Source organism: Homalodisca vitripennis, chromosome 3 (assembly GCF_021130785.1).
Source record: "Homalodisca vitripennis isolate AUS2020 chromosome 3, UT_GWSS_2.1, whole genome shotgun sequence".
In the NCBI taxonomy this organism is placed as follows: Eukaryota; Metazoa; Arthropoda; class Insecta; order Hemiptera; family Cicadellidae; genus Homalodisca; species Homalodisca vitripennis.
Window position 1 is genome coordinate 11,986,823 of NC_060209.1, and position 15,798 is coordinate 12,002,620.

Sequence of the window (15,798 nt, forward strand, 5' to 3'; positions counted from 1 at the left end):
ATCTAATTTTAGACTTAAAGAAATAATTAGGGAAATATTGTATCCTTTAACTTATCTTATTAACTGGATGTTTTACACCGGAGTCTTTCCGCAATGCTTAAAAGTAACAGTAACTGTGCCTATATATAAAAAGGGAGACAGAACTAATGTAAATAATTATCGACCTATCGCCTTGGTACCAGTTATATCTAAATTATTTGAAAGTATTATTAAATGTCAGATTGAACATTACTTTGAACAAAATCGATTACTTCTGTCAGCACAATTCGGTTTTAGACATAATTTATCCACTATTAAGGCTGTTGAAAGTGTGGTGTCATACATTATTCATAGTTTTGAAAAAAAAGAAGAAGTTAGTGCCTTACTCTTAGATCTAACCAAGGCCTTTGACACTGTGCCCCACCAAGAGCTTATCAGAAAACTAAATTACTATGGAATTGAGGGCAATGAGCTTTCACTATTTATGTCGTATATTAGTAATAGGTACCAATTTGTTAAAATGGGTGATCAGAGGTCGGACCTTAAGCAGGTTATAAGCGGGGTCCCCCAGGGCTCTGTTCTGGGTCCCTTCTTATTCACGGTCTTCATCAATGATCTTCCCAAATTTCTGCCTAATAAAAGTGTACTCTATGCTGACGACACTACCTTGATGTGCTCTAACTTGCTCTCTGAAATTAACTCGGCTATGATTGGCTACATGAAGGAAAGGTCTGACCTCTGGTTTTCCGCTAATGGCTTAAAAAATAATGAAGATAAGACTGAACATATTAATTTTAGTTTAAGAAATAACTCTATACATAACTCTGTTAAGCTACTTGGAATCAACCTGGACACTAAGCTTACCTGGAAAAATCACACAGATATTCTTTGTACCCGTTTATCCAGAGTAATTTTTCTGTTAAAAAAAACTCAAAACTTGTACTAGCTTCACATTGCTATTAAAAGCGTACTTTGCACTTTTCCACTCACATCTTCTGTATGGAACTCTCCTCTGGGGTAATTCAACTGGTGCTAAGGAGGTTTTTCTATGCCAAAAGAGAGCTTTACGCACAATTTTCAATATAGCCTTTAGTGACTTATGTAAACCTTTTTTTAAAGAACATAATATTCTTACTGTACCTTGTATGTTTATATTTCAAAGTTTAATGTTTGTTAAAGAAAATCTTGAAACACTTAGTCTTAGAAACTCTAGTCATGATTATTCCACCAGATATCGAGACCTTATTGACTTAGAATACGCTAGGCTAACTAAGACCCAGCACACATACTTTTATGTTGGTGTAAAATTATTTAATAAGCTACCTTTAACGGCCAAAGATGTTCCTTGCACAAAATTTAAAAATGCTTTGCTCAAATGGTTAAGACAAAAAGCTTTTTATACAGTAGACGAAATGCTTTCTTGTAATGTAGACAATTTATTCTTTTAGTTTTTATGCTTTGTGACTTGTACTATTTACCATAAGTATGTAGTATGTATTATTTTATTCTTTAATGTTGGTGTTATACTGTGTATATGTATAAACCATCTGATGACATTGTCAATGCAGTTATTGTGGGCCGACAATAAAGATTCTTGATTCTTGATTCTTGAACCTGATTTCAGGCATACTCCTTGAAACTTTTTGTTCGATTTTAAAACTCTCAGATAATCTACTTCAATATAATACTTTAGGTGAATATGACACCACTGTACACGGCTATCATCATGGTTTAAACAAGTCTGATGTACGAGTAAATATGACGTTGATATTTTTTTTTTTGGTGTAGCAGTGTTTGGTAGACAAACACACAAATAGGCTAGAATATTTGTCTACTTGTGACTCTTGTTTGTTTTCCCTACGATGCGACTATCAGAACACACACAACCAAATGATCAATTAGGGAGTAAATTGAAACAAATAGGCCTCTGGCTGATTTCAGACTATTTAAAATGGTTTACTGGAACATTATTAATCATGAAGTCTCGTTACTTATCTAGTTTATATACTTTTATTCACAATTTACTCATTTCAACTGGGTTCGTTATTAAACGCTGCAATTAGCCTACTTAGGATAGTATGCTGGATACCTAATTAATATGTAGTTTGATGAAATAGTAATTTAGTCACGTGATATTCATGTGTGTACTTTTATATCAGCAAGCATGCAAATAATAAATCATTATTTGTTTAGAACTTTTCGATAACATGTTTAATACAATACAATGAAATGTACGAAGTTTCATTGATGTAGGTTTGGCTTTATATGTAAAGTAAAAAGGTAAAGGTAAAGAGTGCCTTATTTTACCAGGCGATCTTAGGACTAAGAAGCCCTTTCTAACACTTAACCTGGAGACCAACGGCTTAAATGTGACTTCCGAACCACCACCAATGACCGGGCAGGCGGGCTGCTTGCAAGGACAGGATCGGTCAGCGGTCATCTATCATCCAGGGAGCAGCCACGCTCGACGCTGCTTGATACGGTTATCTTACGATAACCGCTAAACATGCTACACTGCGCCATTGGCAATAGACAGAGGCGTCGTACAATATGAGGTACTGTATGGCAAAAAAATCACAACACATTAAATACTGTTTCTAAGTCACAATTTCTACGAAATAGCAGTACCATGCTAAATACTTGCCTAGAGTTGTAATCCTATTGAACCTTCAAGAATTTACATTTGATACAATTAAATGAAAATATAAGGTACTAGTAGTTACCCGCGGCTTCGCACGCAATTTCGCAGGCTTTGCACCAAGAACGTAGCCAGGAAAAAGTACTTTACCTGTATCTATTTTGAGAACGATCTTCCAGCAGTACATTTCAGTAATACTGAATTATTTAATTAATAATAATCGTTTACGAAAAAAGTATTTAAAACAATTACAAATTGGGGTTGGGAACCCGGACCCCTTGGATCCCTGGATACGTCCTCGCTTTGCACGTGTATGAGAACTTCTGGTCAGAATGAATTATTTTTTGGATGCCAATGTTGAGTTTGCCTTGTTGCCAAAATAAAGAAAATATGTACATAGCAAGTCTAATTTTCCACAAGACAAGTAACACGGGTTTTATAATAGTCTTTAAATTTATAGTAAAAGTGAGATAGTAACTTCGCTATTGGTATCTTCATTACAGTATTGAACAAGTATCGAATACTTCATATTTGCTCAAATTTGCAGTAAAAAGTATATTTTTATAAAATATTTTTATTTTTTTATCTAGATATTTTCTTAGTCCGTGTCTACAACGCAATAGTTGAAACAAAAAGTATTGTTACTATCAAGCTTTCTATATGCTGTCACACATTAAATGTAAACATATTGAAAATAGTGGTTAAATTAATGAAACATTTGGTTGTACTCTCGTAAAATAATGTTTACACAGAACAGTTAGGTACATTTAACAGGCTCTTTCAATCAATAATATGTGTTGATGCAATGCACATTTAGAGAACAAGATGGGGTTTTCCGAAACTTTAGACACCAGTGGGGCGTAGCCCGGAGGAATTATCGAAATAATAATAGACCTATATGTTGGTCAGGGACCCTAAGACAGTCCATGTGAAATTTCAATACAATCTGTGGAATAGTTTGCGTGTTAGAGCGCCACAAAAAAATTCATTTTCGCATTTATAATATTAGTTAGGACTCTATGTTATTTATGGAGTTTCATGAATTACTCATTATTAAGTAATTTTCTTTAAATAGTTTATAATTACTGTTTCTAACGTTTTCTGCTAGGTAACTAGCAACTAGAAAATGTTAACCCACATTTTTTGTCACCGGATGTTACATTTTTTCGCAGACAAAAACACAACGTCAGCAACGTCACGTGTTTTATTTTTTTGTGGTAAGTAAACATTAATAGGTTCACAATAATTCACACATAACATTCAAAAGTCGTACGTAATTAATATGTTTATTTGTTATAAGTGTTCGTATATGTATGTATTTGTTAGTTTTTTCCGACGATAATTTTGTTTTGGGCTTGGAATGACTGCTACCTGAACAGTAAGATTATTTCCTTGGTGTATTTTGTATACTATCTGATTGTATATTGGGTAACAATAAATTTGGCTTTGTATATCATATCAGCATATTTAAAAATGTATTTTTTAATTTAGCAAGCTTCCCACTTTTCAAGCCAAATAATTATTAAAGCATATTGTGTTACATAAATATATAATTTGACATATGATACAGACTCTGGCTTATCATAGTGCATAGTATCGGTTCTTAAAACCGTCTCAGATAAGTTCAAATTAGAGCATCATAAAATAATAATATAAGTTCATATTATGGAAATTATCATATAAACATAACAAATCATAATAAATCTATTAAATCACAATATATTCCCTTGTATAAGAACTGAAGGAAACGTGAGGTTTCCAGACCATCGTTCAGTAATCCAACAAATCAGTAACACTACGTTCAGAGATCTGAATGCAATCTAATCTGTTTATCATGTAAATAAATAACCTACCACATAACTATAATCTAGGTTAAAATAAAAAACCATGCCGGAGCATTGAGACACACATAAGTCAGGAATCACATCAACCATGTTGTGTGTCAACTCCTTGCAGACTAAATCTAAAAGTTGGAATGCTTTTATGATCAAAAACAAACTTCAAACAGAGAGTAAAGAAATTATTTTGAAATACAAATATTTTAATGTTGTGTTTTAATCTGTAAATAATTGATAACTGTCGATATAAACGCTCATTTTGAGTAGAAACCGTAATTTCAATAAACACAATAGCGGGCTATAATAAAGAGATTTCGATAAAACATTAAATTGTTAGTTTACAAAACATATGAGGGCCCTTTAAATACAAATACTAGTATATCGTAATGGGTGTTGTCGATGGAGCAAACGTTTGTTTGACAGAAAAACAGAGGGTTGGTGTTAAAACGTTAAAGCTGTTTGCTTACGTAAACTACAGTGATACAATGAAAAATATATGGGCAGAGTAAACGTTATAAGGCAATATTTACGTTTACTTACATGGGGAGTGGATAATCAATTATTGTTGTTTTTCAAAATTACAATATGGAATGATTACGTGTATTTTAGTTCGATTTTTGTTTTGCTGATGTACTCTCTCTTTCAGTAACGATGATTTTGAAAATCCACTGCAATTACTGAGATAAAATAACATTTATAAATGAAACAAGCAACCAGAATTCTCGTTGTTTATGTTTAAACGAAAATATCCACCAATACAAATTTCAAAATTAATATTGTAAAACGCAATATTTTTCTCGCGTCTCAATGTGAAGCAACAGAGTTAGTTTCTATTTTGGTGATGGATTTATAGGTATGACCTTTATTATTACCAAAGGCAATAATATGTAGAGCAGCATTAATTTTAATACTGTGTTAAATATGCATGCGTTAGAAAATACATGTAAAAACATACATTATATATTTTACTATGCATTTTCAAAATATAACAGATGCATTGTATACCATAACTGTTTTTGGAATCTGTATATTTAACGCTAACCAAATGTCTTTTGATCTCGTCCTTTTAAATATTTTTAAGCTTTGAGAAATATGTGAACGGTATAGGTAGATTTCTCACAGATTTAAATATTTATATACCTTCCATAATAATTATATTTAATACTAGACATTTAGAAACGTGACGCGAGATTGGCCATTTCTGCTTTTATTTCTTGTTATAAAAACTTTATGATGATCAAATAATACAGTATCGTAGTTTTGATGATTATAACTTAAAAGAATATCAATAATATAGTACAGGATATCTCATTGCAAGCCTGGGTTGTGGGAAATGAACTGTTTTAGTGCATGCAGGCCTGAGATATATTATTGAAACTTCGGGTAAGTGTAGAAGAATATTTTCCTGTGATAAAACTAGTATCAAAATAACTAGTTGAGACCTCTTTGTATGTTTTACGAATAGGGGTTAGGGATGCAATATCTCTCAAAGTGTAGCATACATTATGAATTATTTCAGAATATTTTCTGCAGGATGTCAATTTCTCACTCAATATCACATTTCAGCTTGAGTAAATGATATTTTTGTTCTTCGTAGACATTCATCTTTCACGGGCACCAATGTGCTTGTGACTTCATATTTTGCATTAGTTTATCATTAGAAATTAATTTGTCTGTTTCAGAGGTACTTCTCTTAGGATTATGTTACCGTCCGCCTAAGGTGGAGCATATGGATGACTTTGAGGATACTCTCTTGCGCCTTTTCCCGGGCTATGGCCGTGTCATGATTATGGGTGACTTTAATACGGATCTTCTGAAACCTAACAATCACAACACTATACAGCTCACTAGGATGGTTCAATCCTGCAACCTGACTATACTACCACTGAACGCCACGCACCACACTGCCGAAACCGCCACCTGGCTAGATCTTATGGTAGTCTCAGACCCTGAGGAACCATTATACCATGGGTAGCTTCCAATTCCGGCAATTTCCCATCATGATTTAATTTTCTGTGCCCTTTCATTAAAAGTTCCCAAACCTAAAGACAAATATATAACTTACAGATCATACAGAAATGTGAATGAAATTGCATTTGTTGCGGATGTTTATTCATACCCATGGCATTCCGTGCAGAATAAGGAGACTGTTGATGAGATGGTTGACTCTTTAAATTCTCTTATATTAAAGCTGTATGACGAACATGCCCCTCTTGTTACCAAGTGAATTAATAAGAAACGACCCGTTCCCTGGATTACCGAGAATATTCTCGTTCTAATGGCCGTAAGAGATGCCTTGTTTCGGAGGGATCGGCGCTCTAGCACCGACAAGCTAAATCATGCTTGTCTGTGTATGATTTAGTTGTATCTCTAGAGATGTCAACTTAATGATACGGTACCGCCATCTTCGTAACCAAGTCAAACAACAAACTAGAAATTCCCGTCTTCGATACATAAATGGTATGTTTTCAGACAGAAATCAATTGACAACTGCGTTATGGAGTAATGTCAAGAAGCTTGGTTTTGGTAAGCAACCCTCTCCTGCCTCTATTAATATTTCACTTAATGATCTAAACGAGTATTTTTCATTATTTTCTCAAAAATCTATCACCGCAGTTGTTCAAACCCATTTAGATGAATTGAGTCAACAAACCCATAATATTCCCTCAGACAGCCAGTTTCGTTTAGATCCAGTATTACAGGTAGATGTCCATAAAGCAATCAGGCGTATACAAACGAATGCTATGGGTTCAGACAACATATCAATCTTATTAGTTAAGAAAATTCTTTTTGCTATTCTCCCTGTCATTACAGCAATTTATGATAAATCTCTCACAACAGGTGTTTTCCTCACACAATGGAAGTCCGCCTTAGTTCGTCCACTAAATTAAATTAAATCTCCATCTGAACCCCAAGACTACCGACCAATTAGTATCTTACCAGCTCTCTCGAAAGGCCTTGAGCGACTAGTTCATTCCCAAATATCAGATTTCTTGTCTAAAAATAATATTATTAATGTTTTTCAGTCTGGCTTTCGCCAAAACCATAGTACAGAAACTGCACTTGTGAAAATAACTGATGACATTCGATTAGCCATGGATCGAGGTCTTTATACCTTACTAGTTCTATTCGATTTCAGCAAGGCCTTCAATACAATCATTCATAATATTCTATTTAAAAAGCTTAAAAATTTAGGTTACTCTGAAAATGATTTAGCATGGATAAAATCATATCTGAGGGACAGAAAGCAGTGTGTGTGCAATGACAACTCAATGTCTGATTTCAGAACTGTGACCTGCGGAGTTCCGCAAGGATCAATTCTTGGCCCACTAATTTTTATTTTGTACATAAAAGACATTAACACTGTATTGCGACATTGCAAATTTCACTGTTATGCTGATGACTTACAAATCTACTCACACTTTAACATTATCGACATAAACCAGACTGTGAAGTGGATGAATGAAGACATACAACGACTTGTTCAATGGGCTTTAAAAGGTGGACTTAACCCGGATAAAACCCAACCCATGATTGTCTGTCATCAACGACTTGCCAACTCCATTGACCTACAAAATACACCGACAATAACTGTAGACGGAAAACTTTTACCATACGTTGAAAGGGTAAAAAGTCTAGGTCTAATCATAAGCAACACACTTGGATGGACCAATGCAGTGGTGTACACCTGTAACAGGGTGTTCGCTACTGTGCACACACTGAAACGAATGCAAGGACTTCCATTTCACATTAAACTTTTGTTGATAAAGTCACTTGTGTTTCCTTACTTTAACTACTGCAACTCTGTAATCAATGACATGACTGTAGCCCTTAGCACTAAACTGCAAAGAGCACAAAATTACTGCATTCGCTTTCTGTTTGATTTACGTCGAAGGGATCATGTTACACCATACTTTATTCAATCATCAATTCTAAAATTAGCTGATTCAAGATCGATTCGAATATTGTCATTTTTGTACTCTATTATTAATACGGATTCACCAAAAATATTTATCTGAAAACTTTCAGTTTTTGGCGGGGAGTGGCGCAAGATAAACTCGGTCTGGTGCACTAAGTCTCAGAATTCCAATACACAAAACCAAAACCAATAACCGATCCTTCACCGTTACCGCCTGTAGATTATGGAACTCCTTACCAGATCCTGTCAAACAAATTGAGAGCCGAAAACGGTTTGTGGCGGAGCTGAGACGAAAATACCTGAACCGGATGATCGTGGTGGGCGGCGGGGCTACTCTTTGAATCGTGACTGTGTGAATGGAAGAGTGAATGGAATACCGTAAGTGTAAGTTATAGTTAATTAGCCTTAATTTTCATTTTTAAGATTAATTTTTAAGAGGTTAAATGTAAGAAAGGACCATATGGTCCTAATTTCGCCTCAATAAAGAAGTGTTTCTTTTTCTTTCTTATCCCTACCTTTCATACGCTGTTGAAATGTGGGGTTTTGAAAATTGCAGAACAAACCATGTCTTTCTTTTGCAGAAGAAAGCGGTGAGAGCTATTGCTCGCATCCGTCAATCAGAATCCTGCAAATCACACTTTAAGAAGTCCAATCTACTTAATTTTCCAAGTATCTATATTTACCACACATTGGTCTTTTTTAAGCAAAACCAGGGCATTTTCGAGTCACTAATTCCACAGTCCGGACACTATCTCAGGAATAGCTACAAATTAAATATCCCCCCCCATGCAACCTCTTTTTTCAAACATCACTGTTTTTATAATGCCATAATTTTTTATAATTCTCTTCCTATGGACCTAAAGAATGTAAATGATGTAATGGTCCTTAAGAGAACATTGAAGGCTTTTTTAATATAAAAATTTTTCTACACCCTCAGTGAATTTATTGGAAATAAATAGTCTGTATGTATAGATATAAAAACTGTACATGTATTTTTGTAATATTTATGACGCAATCCAATGCGTATTATTTGTCTGATAGAAATAAAGGATATTTGATTTGATTTGATACCTGTAGGCTTTATTCGTAATAATCCACAATTGAACGCAATTATACACTAAAATATCTTTAGACGCCACTTCTAACAATAACTTGTTTAAAGACACTTTATAAGAGAAGACAAATTTATTGAATCTTGGAAAAATAATGACATTATTATTATTTATTCCTTGCTTTAAAAATATGATTTTTTGTTTCATTTTTTTTTTGTTACCACTCATATTGTTTATTGCGTTAAAATCAAGTTCAAAGATTCACTAGTGTGTCCAAATAAATTAAATTAAAAGATGTGTAAATGTATCAGTAATAAAATTTTAACAGCACATTTAATATGAATAAATTATGTACAAATTTGTGACGTTTACATTATACATTTATTTATACGTTTGAAAAGTGACGAATAAATCTCTCGTAACAAAGAAAATTGTGTTTAACTTAACTTGTTCTCATAAACTGATTACTATTTAGTTTTAGTCAAAGTTGCTGAGCTTGACTGGGAAGTCAGCTAGACCAACTCTATAATTTATTAGTTTTGCATATTGCATACCTTGAGATGTCTCTATTTGTTTGTTCAATCACCGACAATGCTTCTGGATTGTTCGCTTGCACAGTGTCCACTGCGCATATTTCATTGTGACTGTATGAAACCAACTCTTTATGGAAATGTTGAGGAAACTGTAAAAGGATAGCCTATTATGGCGCTTGGTACAATATTTTGACTGCAAAAGCGCTTGGTAATAAATTGGCTTCATGGTACTATATAAAACTTAGTGAAATGTCTATATAACTTCAACGAACATGACCACTGAACTAATAGAGTTGGGGGTTTTTCTCCTACTTCTGCTGCTTAATAATATTTTTGGAAACTAATATCTTTTTGCATTCCTGTATGCATGAAGTCGCTCTTTTATTTGTTATTAAGAAGAAAACACATTTATTTTCAGTAGCTTTGCGTTTTTCTGCATGTTGCCTACGAGGGGGTGTTTAAAAATTCTCAATTTTCACGAGAATGAAACATTTGCAACCTCATGTATATTGGACAAAACATTTTTGTATTCACATCCTCCATCAACCCCGAAACATGTGCACTTTTATCTAAATATTTCCGTAGAGTAATATTCCCTGATGTTTGTAAAAGCGATCTATGCTGTTCTATGAACCATCAATATGACTACTGATTATTACTGAAAAGAATGAAATACATACTATTGACATTGTTAGCAATGAGAGACATTGGACTACTGGGAGGAGGGTGTTCAAACTGAATTTACAGTTTTAAAATAATGTTTTTTAGCACTTAAAACCGAACCTGATATGGCAAACCAAATTTTCTGAGTAGGTTTACTGAGAACACTGAGAAAGCCGGATTCCAAGCGTAAGATCGGTGCTGCACTCTGTTGTCAACAATTAGTACCAATTATCGATAATGGAGAACACAGGCACCTTAAGCGGCTTATGCAGCTGTAGTACTATGCGGTGATGCATAGATGGCAGCATTCTCCTACAAAATATTTTGATTTAGTGGAAAAATATATTTAAATTTAAGTATATTCATATTTTATTTTAGCAAGTAAAGTTTACATTTATGAAACTTTTCATTACTTTCGGTATTTACTCAGTACCAATTGCTTAATTTAATGTTTAATTAATTTTAATTTAATTGAATAATTAAAATTAATTTTAATTTTTTAAAGTCTTGTTACATTTTTTTATTAAATTGTTTAATTGCTTGCGCTTTTATAACAATTAAGTTTTATGTCATTAGAATTTAGATAATATGTAGCCAAAATTGTTCGAAATGGCAACAGATTTTACCACTGGATGACATTGTATCCTTAAAGGTCCTTCCTAAGCAGCATGATATACTGGAAATAACAAAATATTTCAATAGTGTAAATACACGGCTGTAATAACTGGTTATTTTAAAGAACTTTTGCATAAAAAGTTTATTTGTAAATTGGTAAAAGGCTCGGAATTTTCTTAATATTATCAGGAACTGTAAAGTGACAAAATTTTGTTGTTATAATTATAGAGATCTTTCATTATTTTGACGGTTTTATATTTATGAAACCTCAAATACAACTAATAGAGAAACAGTAAGTTACGTATTACGTAGGTGTAGCTGAACTAAAGATATAGACTTAGTTATAAAGTTTACATTTTTTACAGAAAGCAAGTTAGGCACTAAGTTAAACTCGTCCATATAACTTGAGCCTGCTCGGAGCTAAAGCGAGTAGTATGAAGCTCACGTACTCGGTAGTCATCAGCTCTGCTGTATATCTGTCTGTAGTAATCAACGTGGGGATCAAAGCAGGCGATAGCAAGTTAGGCACTAAGTTAAACTCGTCCATATAACTTGAGCCTGCTCGGAGCTAAAGCGAGTAGTATGAAGCTCACGTACTCGGTAGTCATCAGCTCTGCTGTATATCTGTCTGTAGTAATCAACGTGGGGATCAAAGCAGGCGATAGCAAGTTAGGCACTAAGTTAAACTCGTCCATATAACTTGAGCCTGTTCGGAGCTAAAGCGAGTTGTATGAAGCTCACGTACTCGGTAGTCATCAGTTCTGCTGTATATCTGTCTGTAGTAATCAACGTGGGGATCAAAGCAGGCGATAGCAAGTTAGGCACTAAGTTAAACTCGTCCATATAACTTGAGCCTGCTCGGAGCCAAAGCGAGTAGTATGAAGCTCACGTACTCGGTAGCCATCAGCTCTGCTGTATATCTGTCTGTAGTTATCAACGTGGGGATCAAAGCAGGCGATAGCAAGTTAGGCACTAAGTTAAACTCGTCCATATAAATTGAGCCTGCTCGGAGCCATAGAGAGTTATATAAAGCTCACGTACTCGGTAGTCATCAGCTCTGCTGTACGTCTGTCTGTAGTAATCAACGTGGAGATCAAAGCAGCCGATATTTCGGCACAACGCAGATGTGCCGATATCTGCAAACGAGCTCTGCCAGAACTTTGTGTTTGTGGCATTAGTATTCATGATATCCATACTTTAAATCTGCAATAAGATGAGCAGGGGTTTTAATCTCCTAGAAGAATTTATTTTCTCTACCGGTTGTGTGAGGGTAAGAGAAGCCTTTCCATAGAGTTGGCTGAGCGTCAGCAAATCCTATCTCTCGTGGAACAGAAAAAAATTCATTCATATATATATATATATATATATATATATATATATATATATATATATATATAACATTATAATGTTTATGTAAATATATATTTACATTAAAAATTTGTAATACTAAACTATAATACATCTTGTGGGACGACCATTAGAGATAAATGCTAAAACAAAGAGTAAAGTTGGTTTCAGATGCTTTCTTGTCGATGTGCAGAGGAAGCATGCTCAAAGTTCTGCGAAGAATAAACTGGTTAAAAAAACACAATTTTTTGTCAAAGGTGTAACACTAAATTCACTTAAAAACTGGTAGAATATCGTTGAGTTTGACAGTTCAAAAATGAGAAGAGTTTATAAAAATATACGAAAGATGAACGGGGCAATCGAACGTACATCCGCCTTATATCACATTGTTGCTTTATGCGTATCTAATATAAACGTTTGTTCGCTTATATATTGTTTGCTATATCGGAGTGTGCTGGACAAAATCCACATATTTGTCAATGTTCTGTTTGTTTACCGTATGATGCGACTATTAGAGCAAACATAGAGGAACTACCAAAGGATCATTTACTCACCAAATTTAAACAAACAGGTCTCGTCGCAACGAGTCAATATCAAAATGTTCTCGCAGTGTTATTATACCGGGTAGTATCGCCAATATTTGTATAAATTACCGAATTATTTTTGTAAACTTTATTTGTGGCATCTGTAAATAAAAACATTTAAATTTTGTTTCAAATTGTCAAACAGTGCTCAATAGTTAATATTAATCGTACAAAGTATCGTAAAAAACTGGAGTTAAAAGAAGAGTCTTAGTTTTTATAGGCCTAATACTTTTTTTAAATTTTGAAAGATTTTCAAACCAAATGGTCTAGCACACGAGGTATGAGCAAACAATCTAATAGACTTCTGTAATATAAAGTTAAAATCAAACTATTTGCACACCAAGCAAGCATTATAATTAATTTATAAATCTATTATAAGTCTTTAAAAATACTGGTATTAGGTGAATTATAGTTATTTTGTAGATTTTGTTCATTCAATTATTTTTTATTTTATTAATTCACTATTTTGTTCATAACAATATATTTTAAAATATTCTGATTATTCAGAAAAGTAAAAATGTCGATAAAACTTGCTTACATTCAAGCGTGACATTACAAAATATGATTCTAGATTGTCAATTTCATAGAGATAATATTTATGTATTACGTATTAGGTTATGTGGTGTTGTTTTCACCTGAAGCTATATTTTCGTTCAATCTAAGCACACCTGATTGCGTTAAGCAGAGCACCAATGTTTTCAAATAAACACTGCCACAGAATAAACTGTTTTAGTTGCGTTACGGTAACATTTGCGAATCAGGAAAGAGAAAGAATGTTTGATATTTTAGTTAAAACAACAGTTCATGCCATAAAATACTGTTTGTAAAGGAAGCAACATACTTTTACTCATACCACACGCTGAAATACAGTCTCATAAAACGATTTAGCGACGTTGATTTAATATATTATCTGTTATTGTCGCAACATTGCAAAAATTATATTAATGATTTATGTAATGGGTTGATTCAGCATTTTTCTAACTCAAGAAGTAGATTTGACGATGCAAATTCTTACAAACGTTATATTAACTTGACTCGTAATAAAACGAGAGCACAAAAATACGAGTACTTAATGTTCAATTGCTAGGTATGTATCTAGCACAGTCCATAGGGATCTAAGCCTTCTTTGTTTTTCTAATTACTATCGTGCACGATCACTGTGCTTGAAGTTTCGTCAGCACAGAATGAAAAGTTCTTTCAGCAGCCTACAGGAAAATAGTCAAATGGTAGCTGATGCCACCATCGGAGTGTTGGATCGTCTCCCAACACTCCGCACCTGACTGTTATCATGTTTAGGTGCATGTAAAATTACTAATCCATCTAATCTAAAGCACTGTTGAAAGATCCAACCTAGGGTAAATCTGATCAAACTGCCTACCCGGGCACCTCTGATCCAAATGCAAACCCGGGCATCTCTGATCCAACTGCCTACCCGGGCAACTCTGATCCAACTGCTTACCCGAGCCCCTCTAACCTGACTGTCTATCCGCGCACCCCTGATCCAACTTCCAACCGGGCACCTCTGATCCGATTATCTACCCGGGCATCTCTGATCCAACTGCCTACCCGGGCAACTCTGATCCAACTGCTTACCCGAGCCCCTCTGACCTGACTGTCTATCCGCGCACCCCTGATCCAACTTCCAACCGGGCACCTTTGATCCGATTATCTACCCGGGCATCTCTGATCCAACTGCCTACCCGGGCAACTCTGATCCAACTGCTTACCCGAGCCCCTCTGACCTGACTGTCTATCCGCGCACCCCTGATCCAACTTCCAACCGGGCACCTCTGATCCGATTATCTACCCGGGCAACTCTGATCCAACTGCCTACCCGGGCCCCTCTGACCTAACTGTCTATCCGCGCACCCCTGATCCAACTTCCAACCGGGCACCTCTGATCCGATTATCTACACGGGCAACTCTGATCCAACTGCCTACCCGGGCCCCTCTGACCTAACTGTCTATCCGCGCACCCCTGATCCAACTTCCAACCGGGCACCTCTGATCCGATTATCTACCCGGGCATCTCTGATCCAACTGCCTACCCGGGCAACTCTGATCCAACTGCTTACCCGAGCCCCTCTGACCTGACTGTCTATCCGCGCACCCCTGATCCAACTTCCAACCGGGCACCTTTGATCCGATTATCTACCCGGGCATCTCTGATCCAACTGCCTACCCGGGCAACTCTGATCCAACTGCTTACCCGAGCCCCTCTGACCTGACTGTCTATCCGCGCACCTCTGATCCAACTTCCAACCGGGCACCTCTGATCCGATTATCTACCCGGGCAACTCTGATCCAACTGCCTACCCGGGCCCCTCTGACCTAACTGTCTATCCGCGCACCCCTGATCCAACTTCCAACCGGGCACCTCTGATCCGATTATCTACCCGGGCAACTCTGATCCAACTGCGTACCCGGGCCCCTCTGATCCGACTGGTTACCCGGGAACCTCAGATCCGACTGAATACCCGGAAACCTCTGTTCCAACTGACTACCCGGGCCTTCTGATCCAATTGCCAATCCGGGCCCCTCCGATTCGACTGGCTACCCGGGCACCTCCTATCCAACTGCCTACCCGGGCACCTCTGATCCGAGTGTCTACCTGAGCACCTCTGATCCAA